The sequence below is a fragment of the Eurosta solidaginis genome, chromosome X (genome assembly GCF_040869045.1).
Source record: "Eurosta solidaginis isolate ZX-2024a chromosome X, ASM4086904v1, whole genome shotgun sequence".
NCBI lineage: Eukaryota > Metazoa > Arthropoda > Insecta > Diptera > Tephritidae > Eurosta > Eurosta solidaginis.
The window spans coordinates 172,402,704-172,419,411 of NC_090324.1; the positions used below are offsets into that span (position 1 = coordinate 172,402,704).

Sequence of the window (16,708 nt, forward strand, 5' to 3'; positions counted from 1 at the left end):
TAAAACGAAAGATAATTTTAGGCGTATGTCAATCAAAGTTTACTAAACCTAACAGCGAGTGTAGGTTTTACGTGAGTGCCTGTCTTCGAAGACCTAACCTCACGCATGTACCAAGTACACAGGTCAAAGCGGGTCTGACCAGCCCCCAAGGCTCGCTTACCTTGGTACCAATCGATAATGTGAGTGGACACATCATCACCTTGGTGGGGTTGGAGGCTTATCTAACACCTCTTCCATTCTATGGGTCATGGCACCCGGTTGCAATGCAACTCCACATTCGAGCTGACCAACTCTTACCGCATTCGGATATCAACCACAGCCACCACGATGCTCCCAAAGGGGCCAACCGCAAATGAACAGAAACGGAGCAAGCTCCGCGGGCTATCTGTTCCCCGTGGTACCACTTTAAAGTCTTGGTCTGACTTTCGCAGCCGAAGCCACTTCCGGTTGAGTATCCACCTACTCCGGACCGGCCGCCTAGGGGTGAGGTGGGGTTACTTGCCCTCCTTCTCAGCCTGAAGGAAACAGCAAGCTGTATAACCACCAGGTCGAGAGGGGGTGCACCAAGAAGCACCTGCATCGCATCCGTGGAAACGGTACGACACAAGGGCAAGCATGGGAGCATCATGCACCTCTGTATGCTCAACACGCGCCTCTGACCATGAGCAGTCATGACCGTTCGGTACCATATGGCGGCGCATGCTACGAATAGGCCACGATATATTGTGCGAACGGCACGGCCACTCAGGCCCCAGTCACTCCGAATGATTCGTCGTAACTGCCCCGAAACATTCTGCATCCTATCCCTGACAGCATCCAAGTGTGGCAGGAAGTTCATTCGCTCACCCATTGTCAGCCCCAGGTATTTGACTTTCGTCGCGTATCTGATGCTAACCCCGCCGATACGGACAACCGGTGGGCGATTCTGTGACAATCTGCCCTTGAGCAGCATCATCACAGTTTTGTCCACCGAAATCTCTACGCCAACATGGGCGCCCCAGCCAGCCACTACTTGACATAGTGACTCGCTGGTACGCTCAATACAGGCGCGAGAATCCCCCTCTACTAGTAAGAGGAGGTCATCCGCATAGGCGCTGAATTTGCAAAGATGCTCGAGTTGCCTTAACAAGGAGTCCATCATCATGTTCCATATATATGGACCACAGATGGATCCCTGCGGACAACCACGAGCCACCTCCCTTTCCACACTCTCGCAGGCACCAACGATAGTAGCTCGTCTGTCCGAGAAATAGCTCTGCCACAAAGCAATTTCCGGGCAGCCAAGCTCCACTAACCGCTCGATAACCCTGTCCCAGCGCAGGAAGTCAAACGCCCCCTTGAAGTCAATAAATATGTCAAGGGCATACTTATTGGAGCTTCTCTCTACACAGTCTTGGACATGCATCCAGGCGTCTTCAATGCTGCGTCCTTTCCTGAACCCAAACTGTCTATCCGATTGGTTACCCCCAACTAGCTCCTGAAGCCGCTCAACCATAACCCTCTCCAGCACTTTACCAAGCACTGGAAGAAGGCTGATACCTCGGTAAGACCAAGGATCAGATCTTGTTTTGTCAGGCGACTTCAAGAGAACGACAACCCTAGCAGCTTTCCACTCACGTGGGAAGTAACCCTCCCATATGCATTTATCATAAACGGCTTCCAAGTATTCCGGAATAAACTTCCACAAACACTTGCACATTTCTCCGTTTATTCCATCCAAACCCGGAGACCGTTTAGACCTAACCAGGCCAAATGCATAATCTAACTCTTCAACTTCTAGTGGAGGTACAGGTACGTCTTGTGCAAGGGAAGGTACCTGGACCTCCGCCCTAGGAAAGAACCCTTCAATAAGCAGCTCTGAACATTCCCTCCATGTTGATATTGTTCGCTCGCCCACACGGAGGTAATTAACTTCGGTCTGGCGGCGACCCCTACAGATCTTGTAGACCTGTCCCCAGGGGTCGTTCGAATTTTCTGACACGAAGTTGCGCCATTGCTCCTCTTTCACCTCTACAACCATTCTCTTATACTCACGCGTTTCCACACTTAATTGCCTTCTAAGCTGGGACAGACCATCGGAATCGATATGCCGGGCGCGTTGAAACCGACGTCTCAGGCGCCTGACAGATCTCCTCTTCTGGGTCAGTTCGCGCGTCCACCACCTGACACAGCGAAAACGCTCCGTCTTCCACCTTTCAAACATGCTGTCATTGACCCGCCAGATACAGGCGTTCAAGAGGGCAATCTGCTGATCTACTGGGAGCTCTGCAAATACATCGAGGGGTGTAGCAGTCACCTCCTGCTCGACGTATAACCCGTACAGAGTCCAAGTTGCCCCGGCAGTACGCCACACCATTACGGAAGGCGTACCAAGCATATCCGGGGTGGTACGGGGAGCAACCACAATCTCAATGAGATTATGCTCGCTTATCCCCTCACCCCCCCTTACTCTCCATCCGCAACTGAACGCTCTCGCTGCTGGCTCATTCATGAGAGTAACATCAATGTCACTCCTGCCCATGGGCCCATCGAATGTGTACCACCCACTCGGTTCGTTCACAACATGAACGTGTGAGGTGAGTACCCAATCGCCCAACGCCTCGCCCCGTCCATGACTAGCATATCCAGGAGAAGTCCTGGATATTTTGCTATGCCATATAGGGGATACGGCATTGGCATCCACACCAATGATAACTGGCGTGCTACTCCCCAGTAGTAGCACCGTATCGAGGTATCGGATATATGGTTCCATTGGTTCCCCAAACTTACAATATATGCTTGCAAAGACGGCTCTCCCGAAGGAGCCCTCAATGCTCACACATATTCCCCATTCAGACGCATTCAACAACAAGCATTCATAATTAGGCTCATTCACCACAACCGCAGCATTGCCCCGAAGGTCACAAAAGGACCTAAACCCTCCAGGAAGCCCTCTCACCACACCATTGGTAGTGTAGGGTTCCTGGAGCAGGGCAATACTGCAACTCTCCTCAGCCATGCGCGCCCCCAATTCACACACAACGGAGTACGCTCCCTGACAATTGAGTTGAAGGACTAAACCCATTAGTGTCTGGCGAGTGCACGGGCAACAACGGCAGCATATGTCGGGCATTCCGCCGACATCATAAGATGTGCGGCGGGTCTGCCCCTGAATGCACAATTTCGGCAAGCTACCCCATTGGGGCACTTTGCCTCAATATGCCCTTCCTGTCCGCACCTCCGACAGACGGCAGCCTTCAACCCACAGTCCCTCACCTGGTGGTCAAAACTCAGACAACGGAAGCAGCTATAGGTTTGACTCTCCGGCCGAACCGGGAAGGAAAACCATTTGACATAGCAACGGCCCGCATCCAAGAGGGGGGACATTAACTTGTCCGGTCCCTCCAGGGTGACGGTCACCGTTGCTCCCTCGACGTCTGCCTTCCAAGGTCGACTGATCAGCCTAACCTCTGACTTCTGACACTCAGGGTCAACCTTCGCGAGGTTCAGACGAAAGACCTCCTCCATGAATTCATCAGGGGAGATTTGCGCGTAAACCTCCCGAATGACCACCCTAGTGCCTTGCTTCCGGTTTTCGCACACTTCTAATCCCACCTCGGAAAACTTCTTATTGGCGAGGACTTTATCCCGCTCCTCCTTGGAGGGTAGGCGAATAACTACCCCCCGTTCAGCGATTTTTGAGGTGGTCGCCCTCCCCGACGCCACCGGTATCCCCGACTTACCCGTCTCCTTTCCCGCTTTGCGACCGATTTGCACAGCGGTAGCCTTCCCGGTGTTCGTTTTCAGGAACTGCCGCGAACTCACCCCTTTTTCATCCCCCGAGGTCGACCCATCAGCGGCCGCAGAAGAACGACCTCCGACGGAACGCGGCCCCGGACGCTTCCTTACACCGCCCCTTGTACCGCCCTTCATTTCCCCAAAGCGCCTGCCGCCAGAGACAAACCTGGTCACACTTACACGACACGGATGTGGAAGTAATCACCAGGAGAAGACCGATGCCCACTGGGCGAATGTAGGCTGTCCTAAATTAGAGGGCTATAACCACTACGGCATATTCACTCGGAATTGCTATCTATATTGTGAAATTAATTAGCTTTCCTGACGACCAGGAAGTTTGTGAGTGTTTCACTTTGATAGGCAATTATTGTAAAATATTTATCGTTTATAAATAAATTGTAACGAATCGGTACTAATTCTTCTCTTTTTATTTCTTTTATTTGCGTGCGATCGCGCCCCACGACCCGGGTGCCACATTCCCCCCACAACAAATGCAATTACCATGTTTCATCTCTTTTTTCATATTTGGTACAGAATTATGGCATTTTTTTCATTTATCGTAATTTTGGATATCAGAAAAGTGGGCGTGGTCATAGTCGGATTTCGGCCATATTTTTTTTCTACCAAGATAAAGTGACTTCAGATAAGTATGTGAACTAAGTATAGTTAATGAAATATATGCTAAGCTACAAGAAGATCTTAACAGCGTATATGGTTGGTTATGCGTAAACAGACTAAAAGTGAATGTCAATAAAACGAAATTTATGGTTATATCTAGACGCAATTTTCAAAACAATGAGCTACAAAACTTAAATATAAATAACGAACTAATTGAAAAAGTCAGTATTATAAAATACTTGGGAATAAAAATAGATGATAAGCTGAATTTCAACGAGCACGTGGATTATACGGTAGGAAAAATGGCGAAAAAGTTATATTTTACACAACGAACCTGCAAATATTTAAATAGAAGGTATAAAATCATCGTCTACAGATCTATAATCGAACCTAATTTTATTTATTGCCCAACTATATTTTTCATCTTGCGAGATAGTCAGATATACAAACTACAAAAGCAACAGAACCGCGCTATGAGATTCATTCTCAAAAAACGGTATGACACACCTATCAGAGACATGCTATGCTCTCTTAATTGGCTTAGCATTAGACAGCAACTTTTTTATTATACCATAAAATTTATTAAAAACATAATAGAAGGAACTTTGCCTGCGTATTTGAGGACTAATATAAAATATGTAAAAGATGTGCACTCTGTAAATACTCGTAATAAAAATGATTTTAATCTGCCGGCTTATAAAACTGAAGCAGATAAATGTAATCTGTATTATAAAGGTCTTAAATCATATAATGAACTACCGATTGATATTAAATCATGTCATTCCAATAAATTTAAACAAAAATTGTACAATTATTGCAGAACACTACCAATTTAGTTCTGGACAGGCGGACTTCCATAGCATCGATAGAAGTGCAGCGAAACTATACTGCTGTGTAGCGCCAAGACTTCCAAGCTCTTGTGCGCATACAAAAAAGGTTGCCGAAGCACATACTGAAACGCATCACTCGATTAACTCAGTGCATCGCCGTGCAGATGTTGCCTTCGCGCTTTACTAACATGCGTAAAATGCCTACATACTACATAATCGCAACGCTTTGTTCGCATGATCTGGAAGTCTCCCATCCATAGTACTCCAAGGTAGGACATAGATGTAACTAATCTAGATTGCATAGTCCAGAAGACAATTATAAACATGTAAAATAGATTTAAGTTAGGCTTAGGAAAGCTGTAATAAATAAATACATTACATTACATTAAGATATATCGTTTTTTGCGCAAGTTATCGTGTTGAAGGCCGAGCGGAAAGACAGACGGTCGACTGTGTATAAAAACTGGGCGTGGCTTCAACCGATTTCGCCCATTTTCACAGAAAACAGTTATCGTCATAGAACTACCAAATTTCACAAGGATTGGAAAATTTTTGTTCGACTTATAGCATTAAAAGTATTCTAGACGAATTAAATGAAAAAGGGCGGAGTTTCGCCCATTCTGAAATTTTCTTTTATCTTTGTATTTTGTTGCACCATATCATTACTGGAGTCGAATGTTGACATAATTTACTTTTATACTGTAAAGATTGTAAATTTTTGTTAAAATTTTACTTTAAAAAATTTTTTTTTTTAAAAGTGGGCGTGTTGGTTATCCGATTTCGCTAATTTTTGTTTAGCATACATATAGTAATAGGAGTAACGTGCCTACCAAATTTCATCATGATATCTTCAACGACTTGCAAATTACAGCTTGCAAAACTTTTAAATTACCTTCTTTTAAAAGTGGGAGGTGCCACGCCCATTGTCCAAAATTTTTCTAATTTTCTATTTTACGTCATAAGGTCAACGCGCCTACCAAGTTTCATCGCTTTGTCCGTCTTTGGTAATGAATTATCGTACTTTTTCGGTTTTCCGAAATTTTCGATATCGAAAAAGTGGGCGTGGTTGGATCCCGGTTTCGTTCATTTTAAATAGCGATCTGAGATGAGCGCCCAGAAACCTACATACCAAATTTCATCAAGATACCTCAAAATTTACTCAAGTTATCGTGTTTACAGACGGACGGACGGACGGACATGGCTATATGAATTTCTTTTTTCACCCAGATCATTTTGATATGTAGAAGTATATATCTATCTCGATTAGTTTATGCCGTTACGGATTACCGTTATGCGAACAAAGTTAATATACTCTGTGAGCTCTGCTCAGCTGAGTATATAAAATAAAGTGATGTGTGAGCTTAAAAGAATGTAAACGTGCGGGAACAATATGTATCACACAAACTTGTTATCGCGGATAACTTTTAAACGGGTAAAAAAAGTTAACTTCCGCTTTCTGATTCTTAATCTAGACGTGAATACGCGTATTTTAATACCTCACTCGAAAATTCTGACCCAAATTTCGCTGGGTACCATAAACTGCACTACTACCCATTCGACGTCAGTTTTGGATAATACATGGCCAAAAAACAGTGCGTAATCAAATTGGACATTGCATCACGTGATTTCGTAATAAACCCCAGCCATTGACGTAACTAATGGGAGACTTGCCCGCTCAACGAATTAATACCCCTCAACGCGCATTTATAGCAACTGGAATCGACTACACAGGTGCCATTGAATTGAAATCGTCGAAGTATAGAGGGAGCACTGAACGAAAGGCTACATTGCCATATTCATCTGCCTGGCTACGAAAGCGGTGCATCATAAAGCAGTCACCAGCCTGTCTACCGAACATTTTTATGGACTTTACAGCGATTTATGGGACGACGTGGACTTTGTCACGACATTTACAGTGACTGCGGCACTAACTTCATTGGTGCAGAAGCCATTCTCAACACCAATTACCAAAGATTTCGAGTTGAATTTGAACGCGAATTAATTCCCAAACTAACTGAGCAACATATTCAATGGCATTTCAATCCACCTCATTACCCCAACTTTGGCGGGTTTTGGGAGGCCAATGTAAAATTCATCAAATACCATTTAAAAAGAGCCGTCGGTGGAACGCGACTGATATATGAACAGCTATCAACCGTTTTAATTCGTATCGAGGCGTGCCCCAATTCGAGGCCATTGTGCCCACTAACCTCAGTTCCCGATGACTTGTTGGTGCTCACTCCGGGACATTTTTTAATAGGCGATGCCTTGCTGTCTCCACCGGAAACGTCGGCTGCAAACATATCTATGTCTATACAATATTTTGAACTGCAATGTTTGGTGCAACAATTTTGGACAAGATGGTCCACGGATTGGCTCTCCCATCTTCAAGCTCGCTCTAAGAGGAGACAACAAGAACCAAATTTATCGGTGGGCGAACTTGTTTTAATAAAGGATGACCGGCTACCCCCCCATCAATGGCTGTTAGGCCGTGTCACGGATCTACACCCAGGATCCGACAACTTCGTTCGGGTAGTCACTGTTCGCACACAATAAGGCCTTTACAAGCGATCGATTTCTAAAATCTGCAGATTACCGATCCCAACTTCCGACGCCTAATTGATGCCGCTTTATCTTCTAATAGGTTTTGTAAACCTTCATGCACCTTACTATCGTCAGCTAAAATACACGTTTCGTAACATTTATGATGGAGCCAGCATCGGGGCCGGCATGTACAATATGCAACGAACAACATTAATCTTTTCATTACAATTTAATACCCATCACCAATCAAGATTTCCAATTTGCAGTTGATCTGATGGGCAAACTCAGTGGGACGCGGCATACTTTGTACAATAAAGATCCAACTGAGAGGAACGCGGCATAATTTGTAAAATAAAGTTTGGGCTATGCAGCCAACTTCATGCGTCAGCACTTGTTACCTCCTTTTTCAATTGGGTACAAGCAAATTTTCACCAAATACATCCTAAAACTAATGTAATCAAATTGCATCATATTCAACGTAAAACCATGGTTATTTGTACATTTCATTTATTCAATAATAATAAAAATTATCACAAGACCAAACCTGAGTCTCCTTTGATTTTACTTTAGAGGAGAAAAGTTCATGACATTCTGTCGACTTTGAACTACGCCGTATTGCTTCGGTGAGTCAATTTATTTCAAATTTAATTACAACCAGAAATGTAGGGTGCTCTTACCTCTTCCACTTGCTGCAGACATCCATATCACACACCAAAAGAAACCCCAATAACAATAGTATTTCCACAATACTACACACACTCACTTCTGTTTTTTAATCAAAATAAGAACAAAAATGTTTTTGCACTAAGCTGAAGCTAAAAGCATTTTCACCAATAACTTTTAAATTATATTGAAATTATTTTCAACTCTACTTCCACTGCTACTGAGTGAGGCTGCTATTTTACCACTTACTGCTCAACTATTAACGCATTAACGCAATGGATGCATAGAATGAATTGAAAAAAATACAAGTTGGTCGAATTTCGACCACAGGCGATACTGGTTTTCATTATTCTACCATTATTACATCCAAAGATATGCAGCATGGAATATTCCATTTGTGTGGGAGATGAGAAAGGTTGCCCTCCCGTCGCCTCACATTCTCTTGGTGGTGTAAGGGATTGACCTCGTATAACTCTATACTGAATTTCAAAGCTCTAGCATGATTACTTTCAGAGTCATGCGATATAGAGATATACGCAACCGCCAATTTTCGTCGTTTTTCGGACGCCGCCTCCGCCGAATGTCTAAAACATCGGCGCGGCGGTGGCGGCGGCGGCGTTCGACACGGTACTATATTTTCTACTCATTTACGACTGTCTAGCCAAAGTTTTATGTTTTCTCTCCATTTGTCTAACACAAACACGCAGACAATCTGAATAGAGGTATGTTGTTGCTGCAGAGACGAGTCAACCATATAGTGCCATGGATTTAAGCCGAAGTCATTGGTGCCGTATGTCGTATCGCTGTATCCGTATCCCCAGCGTAATCAGCTGTTTATCGTTACGACGGTAAACCAAATCCAAATTGGTTGGCTACGATACGGTTACGACCTTAGCGGCACCAATAATCGATTGCATTGATTCTCATAAGGTTGGTCGAATCAGCTGTTAAAAGGTTACCGATACGGTTACCGATAAAGCACCAATGTCTCCAGCTTTAGTCGTCAACGGATGCGCATCAGAGCAAGTCATAAGAATCCAATAGCGCAATTTAACTCTTTCTAACCGTTCAAATATTATTTAAAACGGTACTTAAATAAAGTTATGTTATATGTTTAAATGCTCATTTGCATCAGAAAATTATTAAAGGATAATGAATTCAAATAAATAGATCCAAGTCGAACATGTTTTCAAATGGTCCTCAAGTTATTTAAAAATCCAATTATTCAAAAAAAGTGCAGATTTAAAAAAATATATATATATCCCGAATGGCTAAAAGAATAAGCGAAATCGGTGGTGCAAAATCCTTTAGTAAGTTCCAGGGCCTCATTCTTAAGCTGAGGAAGGGTTTGAAAAGTCACTTGGCCTAATATTCAAACATCTGTTGTTTATTTACGAAACTATAAAATAGCGCCTGAAATGTTAGTTTGGATTTTCACACTTCATCATTCAACACCCGGTTTGACATTTCTTAAAGTCGGCGGCCCCATACTCAACTAGTCCCTTGGAGGGAATCATATTGATTTTAGCCTATCAACCAACACGTTACGGCTCCTGTTGTAAATGTGAATACGTAGGCACCAAAATTTACCAAGTGAGGCTTTGTCCATCCTAAGAAAACCCAAAGTTGTAAGGTAAAAGCTTTCCCAATACAGTCGAACAAATTAACGGGTGTGCTACTACCCTAACGTGGTAGACAGTCGAACTAGTCGGAAAACTGAAGCTACGCCGTCATCCATAATGAACTCTTATATCATAAGGCTGGAAAACAATAGATTGCACTGAGCATATAACGTTAACATCTTTCTACTTAAAATCGCCCGACTTTCATTCTAAATTCACGTTTTGGTTTAACGAAGACTATTGAAATCAATGTTTCCAGTACAAAACTGTAGATCTTAAAAACAGCCGAAAATACTGGAGGCGCCCTATGGCGCAAACAACAGTAGGCCAGCATTGATGCTTATTGTTAAAACTGTGCCACGAGAATCGATACAATTAATAAACCATTAACAGGAGCCGCAAGTCGTCTGTGTGAGTAACAGCAAGCAGCTACAAATGATTTAAAGAAATCGTGTCAACGAGGAGTATAGGCAGTTAGCCCAGAACATCTCCTTCCGTGAAACTACGCTTTGCATGACACATTCAAACAAAGGGTGACCATTTTAAGTATTTATACTTTTTCGGTAAATACAGCAGTACCAGTCCCTAAGTAATCCGAACCGCGTGATTTTTAAGCAAAAACCCCGGATCTTTTCAGAATGACCAAAACGTCGATTTATTAAGTACATATAAACAAAACCCTTCCTAAGAATTAATTTCTTTAATTAATAGGCGTAAACCTCTAAAGCAGTATCAAATATTCCATTTGTATGGTTCCACACCCATTTCATAGACTCTGGATATAATCTTAACCTAAGTCCGAAAATGTGTGCTCCACCTTTATACTTTTGTTTCTCATAAAAATTTTGATTATCAAAGTTCAACAAGAACATGTCCCACATTTTTCGTTTCTCTTGAACCATTGATATAAAGGAAGTACTTAAAAATTTTTTATCTTCTTTTTTTTAATTTTTAGACCTTAACTATAGGGAAGATTTAACCTTTTCAAACAGACGGTTTCGTGCACTAATGTTGCGTGGTACATGTCTAAATAAAACTAGAAACCTACTCTTGAAATTGTTTGTATAAGTGTTTGAAAAATTCCGTATAAGCATGCGTTTATGAGAACATAAAAAAATAACCGGATTTTTGGGTTAATCACTTGAAATTTCACAGAAAACCTTAATATTTAAGAACTCATGAGCTTACCACCGGCTTATAATAATTGAATGTTTAATTATTATGTTTTTCTAAGATAAACTGAAAAGAAAGAAAGAAACATTTACTGGCACATTGCGATGGAACCATTTCGAAAACCGCCACGTAATCATCATCAGGCAATTTCGTAATGTTATCAAAGGTTTCACCGAGATTCGAACCGCGAATCACACGGTGAAACTGAAGTTGCCTTAACAACTAGGCTATCCTGCTTGTATTTGTTGCCTTGCTTAATTCAGTTTATTTCATTTCGATTCTAACAACACAATTGAGATATTCCGTCTCTATATTAATTTGTGTGTTATGTATATTTTGTTATTGTAAAGCTCCCTTTCGTTGCGAATGAGAAGATTTGTAAACTCGGGCTCAGTTTTACATATTTATGTTTGTTTGTTTAATGGTGTGTTAAATTTATACTTATTATTTAAGAATTCATGAGCCTAACACCAGCTTTTTAATAATTGAATGTATTATAATTATGTGTTCCTAAGATAAACTGAAAAGAAAGGAAGAACCATTTACTGGTATATTGCGATTCTACCATTTTGTAAACCGCCAAGTAAACATCATCAGGCAATTTCGTTATGTTATCAAAGGTTTCACCGAGATTCGAACAGCGAATCACATGGTGAAACTGGAGTTGCCTTAACTACTAGGTTATCCTGCTTGTATTTGTTTCCTTGCTTAATTAAGTTTCTCTCATTTCTAAACTAACAACACAATTGAGACATTCTGTCTCTATATTAAATTGTGTGTTATGTAGATTTTGTTTTCGTAAAGCTTCTTCTCGTTGACAAGGAGAAGCTTTGTAAACTAGGGTTCAGTTTTACATATTTATGTTTGTTTGTTTAATGGTGTGTTCAATTTATACTTATTAGTTAAGCATTCATGAGCTTAACACCGGCTTATAATAATTGAATTTTCAATTAATATGTTTTTCTAAGATACACTGAAAAGAAAGAAGGAAACATTTACTGGCATATTGCGATGGTACCACTTCGAAAACCGCCACGTAATCATCATCAGGAAATTTCGTAATGTTATCAACAGGTTTCACCAAGATTCTAACCGCGCATCACACGGCGAAACTGTAGTTGCCTTAACCACTAGGCTATCCTGCTTGTATTTGTTTCTTTGCTTAATTCAATTTATCTCATTTATACACTTACAACAGAATTGAAACATACTGTCTCTATATTAATTTGTGTGTTATGTAGATTTTGTTTTTGTAAAGTTCCTTTTCGTTGCGAAAGAGAAGGTTTGTAACTCGGGCTCATGTTTATATATATATTTTTTTTCTTTCAAAGCCAGGAGCTGCATTTTCGTTTTCCGAATCATGCTCACTAAGACGCCCTTATATCTTTATAATAAGCTTTCTTTCAAAAGATCCGCTCGTTCAAGCGACCTTATAGTACCCACATTTGAATCTGTTGCGTCGACTAGACTATATTTCGTGAACACTATACGTACCTGGAATTCTATTCCCAATGCTATAAGAAATAGTATAAGTAGGAGCAACTATTAGAAGGTTATCTATAACTATTTTTCTGATAATAGTATGTAGACTGGCCATGTATTTGATCACGATACTAGAATAAATTACAAATTAGCTTTTATGGATAGGCTTACAATATATATATATATATATATCTATATATATATATATCTGTTTATATCAGTATCATGTAACTGTTTATTTTCTTTTTATACTACTACTTATAACTATCTTTCCTTTCATGTTGTACTATAAAAGACCTCAAATCTTATTGTGCTAATAATTTTGACCATTAAATAAATACATGTGGGAATGAGCACCGATAGTGGAAATAATGAGAAGTCGTGGTGAACAATGTGCGAATAAGCAGTTGTCGTGTGAGCAAGCAGAAATAGCAAGCAGTTGAACTATAGCCGTGGACGTAGACTAGTGATGGACGATATGGCGATTTTGAGCTATCAGCGAAAATAGATATGGCTATTTTTGAATATCGGCTATTTTTTATAGCTATAGCGATCGATTTATTTCAACAAGCGATTCCATACAGAAGAGCGATTTTGAGCTATCAGTGAATATAGGTATGGCTATTTTTTACAGCTATGGCTATTTTTTACAGCTATGGCCATCGCTTTAATTTATCTTTAATAAGCGAATCTGCAATTATTTGTATACTTGTATATAAAAAATGAATGTTTAACTCTTTTTACCAGAGTAGTTTGAATGTTATACATTAATTTATACTAAATTAAATTTTATTAGAATATATGAACCAAAATTGGAATAAAAAGAAAAAAGTATGTACCTTTAATTGTAAACTAATGTAATGTGAAATTCTAATTTTCTGAGATGTTATGATATATATTATTAACTGGCTGACGACTATATGTTCAGACTCGTATTACACTCAATGAGATGAAACTAGCTGAAATAAATGTATATGCATCTTTGTTTTATAATTTTGTTAATTGAAAATGCTTTGATTTTTAAATGTAAGATGAATCAACCCGAAATAAATCTGTATATGTAACACCATAAAAACATGATTTATTTACTATATTATACTACACCGATGTATTCAGAAATACTCCGTATGAATTTATTCTGAAAGTTGTATTTGGCTGCATAAATTTGTACAGTAAAGTGAATCAATTTTTAATTAAAAATACAGAGGAAAAATATAGCAAATTCTTCAAACTATTATAAAAATGTTCTTTAGCAGAAAATTAGCCACCCACTGCAGTGCCCTAGAAATTAGCCGGAGAATTCAACCATATACAAACCATATGACAAATCTTGAATTGCATTCTCCCAAAAACCTTAAATTTTGAGTTAATCTGTTTACAATAAGACGAGTGATATATGTTTCTATAATTCTTTTATTTTACCATCAAAAACACAAATTTTATAAAACTGTTAACGGCTACTGCCTAGAAGTATGAACTTATGAATAACACAGGCAATCAATCTTAGGCCAAGTCTAAAGACCCATGTCTATTTGGCGTCACATAGTGTAATTAAAAACAAAAAAATTCAGTCATTCCATTTCTTTTATACATTTCATGAAATTAAAGTTTAAACTTATATTGCTTGTTTAATATTTTGACAAATATTAATTATTTTATTATAAATACTTAAATATAAAATCAAAATATAACGAATTTTATATTTTATGATTGGCGTTTAAAAAGATAAGGATTTTAGCCTTTTCATCATCTAAGCGCATTCTTCTCTCGCTTAAAATAAGGCCGGCTTGAGAAAAAAGTCTTTCACAGGGAACCGATGTTCCTAAACACCCCAACTTTTCGCGAGCTATAGGAGATAGATTGGGATACTTGTAATTGTTTTTCTGCCACCATAAAAAAGGATCAACTTTTCGTGCAATTACAGTTTCTTCTATATACCTCTGCACTTCGATAATTGCTTTTGAATGAGTTGTGCCTTGCGGTCTCTTTGATCTTTGCGTTGATTATTTTTGAGTTCGATCTTTCGCTTGTCTGTAAAAATTACCCAAACCACGTGGCTGCTTTTCTAGCCGACTTCACAATGTCGTCGTTCTAGTTGTTGCACAAGTTTGCTTTGTTCCGTTCGCTGTTTCGGAAAGGAAAGCACACAGATGAGCAATGATGAACGATATCTCCCTATCGATGATTGCATCGCTGCTATTAGTATTAGAATTTCATGCTGAAGGAAAATCGCCAATCGCTATAATCGCTATTGGCGATATTCTGCCAGAGGTGATTGTCATTCAAAAGAATCGAATGAAGGAAAATAGCCAATCACTGATATATTTGGATTGCAATAGCTATAGCTATTAGCGATTTGTCAATAGCGGCGATGCAATCACCAATAGCGAAACATCGAGCCATCACTAACGTAGACACAACAGCCGCTCTTCATTAGTCATTCGACAAATTAATTTTCGTGAACAAAAACAACAATAACAATTCATATTCATTTGCTTCTTTATATTCCCAAATATATTTGTAATTTTCTTTCAAACATAAGTTACATCGAGTGTATTGAACTTTTACTTTTAAATAAACACTGAATAAATAAAATAAAAACCATAACGTGGGGGCTCAACCGGGATATTCTCGTCTTAAAAGAAGCACAGTTGTTGTAGTGATACGGAAAACTGAAATGAGCGGCCGTAGAAGAAGAAACCTGCAGAGCAGTAACCGTTCAGTGGAATTTGAAAACACCATGACGAACTCTACGCGAATGGAGGATAGAGAAGTTGGTGGTACGACAAAAATAAATTTTAATGATATTGAAGGCATAATCAAAAAATTCACCGGAGACGAAACTATGAGCGTGCTGGTATGGCTACAAGATTTTGAGAGCTTCGCCGAAACTTTTCGATGGACTGATTTGCAACGCTACATATTCTGTAAAAGATCCCTTAGCGGTACTGCAAAACTGTACATTGAATGTGAAGCCAAACCTCGCTCATACTCGGAACTAAAATCTTCATTATACACGGAGTTTAAACCAAGAATTAACGCAGCGGACGTACATAGAAAAATGGCAACAACAAAAAAGAACCACGACGAAAGTTGCCGTGAATACTTGTACAAAATGATTGATATAGGTTAACAGGCAGAAGTAGACGTTGCTTCTATTATAAGTTATGTTATACAGGGTATCAACGATACGGGTAGCGGTAAAACGATTTTGTACGGGGCAAATTCCATAAACGAATTCAAAGAGAAACTGATAATATACGAGAAACTAAAAAAGAGTGAGAGCGTACAAAAAGATAAACAGCGAGTTACACATGATAGGAGTTCGGACAAAAGCAAAACGATGCAGTCAAAACCTAAATCACGTTATTGTTTTAATTGCGGTTCGAGCGAGCATGAGTTCCATATGTGTCCTCAAAAACACAAAGGTCCAAAGTGCTTCGGATGTAATGACTTCGGCCATAAGCGTAGTGATTGTCCAAAAGCAACAAAGTCGTCGTTGGTAAATGTTGTCGCAGTGAACAATATGTGTGTGCCAGTTAAGGTCAATGGGGTCGTCATCGACGGCTTGCTTGACACTGGAAGCGACATTTGCGTAATCAAAGAATCCGTAGTTAAAATATTAAAACCGACATCTTATAACAGAAGCAAATCAATATCCGTGGCTGGTTTGGGTTCTAAGGTGGGCACTAAAGGTGTTTGCAAACTCGATATGGAAATAAATGGCTATATTTACAAAGAGATCGAAACGCATACCGTGACCGACAGCTGTATGAAATATAATATGTTATTGGGGGCCAACATAATTGAACAGGCAGTAGTAAACATAAATGCCGGCAAGTTGACAATAGTGAAGAGGTTAGGTGAATCTAAAGATTGCATTCGCGATGAAGATAGTACATGTTTCCTAGCCGACATCAAGCTTGAAGCGGTAAGCAGCGAAATTGATTTTGCGGCTGTATGCGACAAATCCGTGGTAAAAGACATTTGCAAAGTGGT

At 40.1% G+C, this 16,708-nt stretch overlaps 1 protein-coding gene and 1 long non-coding RNA gene across 2 annotated transcripts in view; one reads left to right on the top strand and one right to left on the bottom strand.

Moving 5' to 3' along the window:
- Positions 1-16,708, top strand: part of LOC137235480 (glutamate receptor ionotropic, kainate 2-like) — a 364,653-nt gene that overhangs the window by 277,415 nt on the left and 70,530 nt on the right. The gene's annotated exons all lie outside the window — the stretch shown is intronic.
- Positions 14,276-15,100, bottom strand: LOC137234215 (uncharacterized). Its single transcript, XR_010947732.1, has 2 exons — positions 14,648-15,100; positions 14,276-14,555 (listed from the first exon to the last, which is right to left on the bottom strand). It is a non-coding gene; the product is annotated as an uncharacterized lncRNA (long non-coding RNA).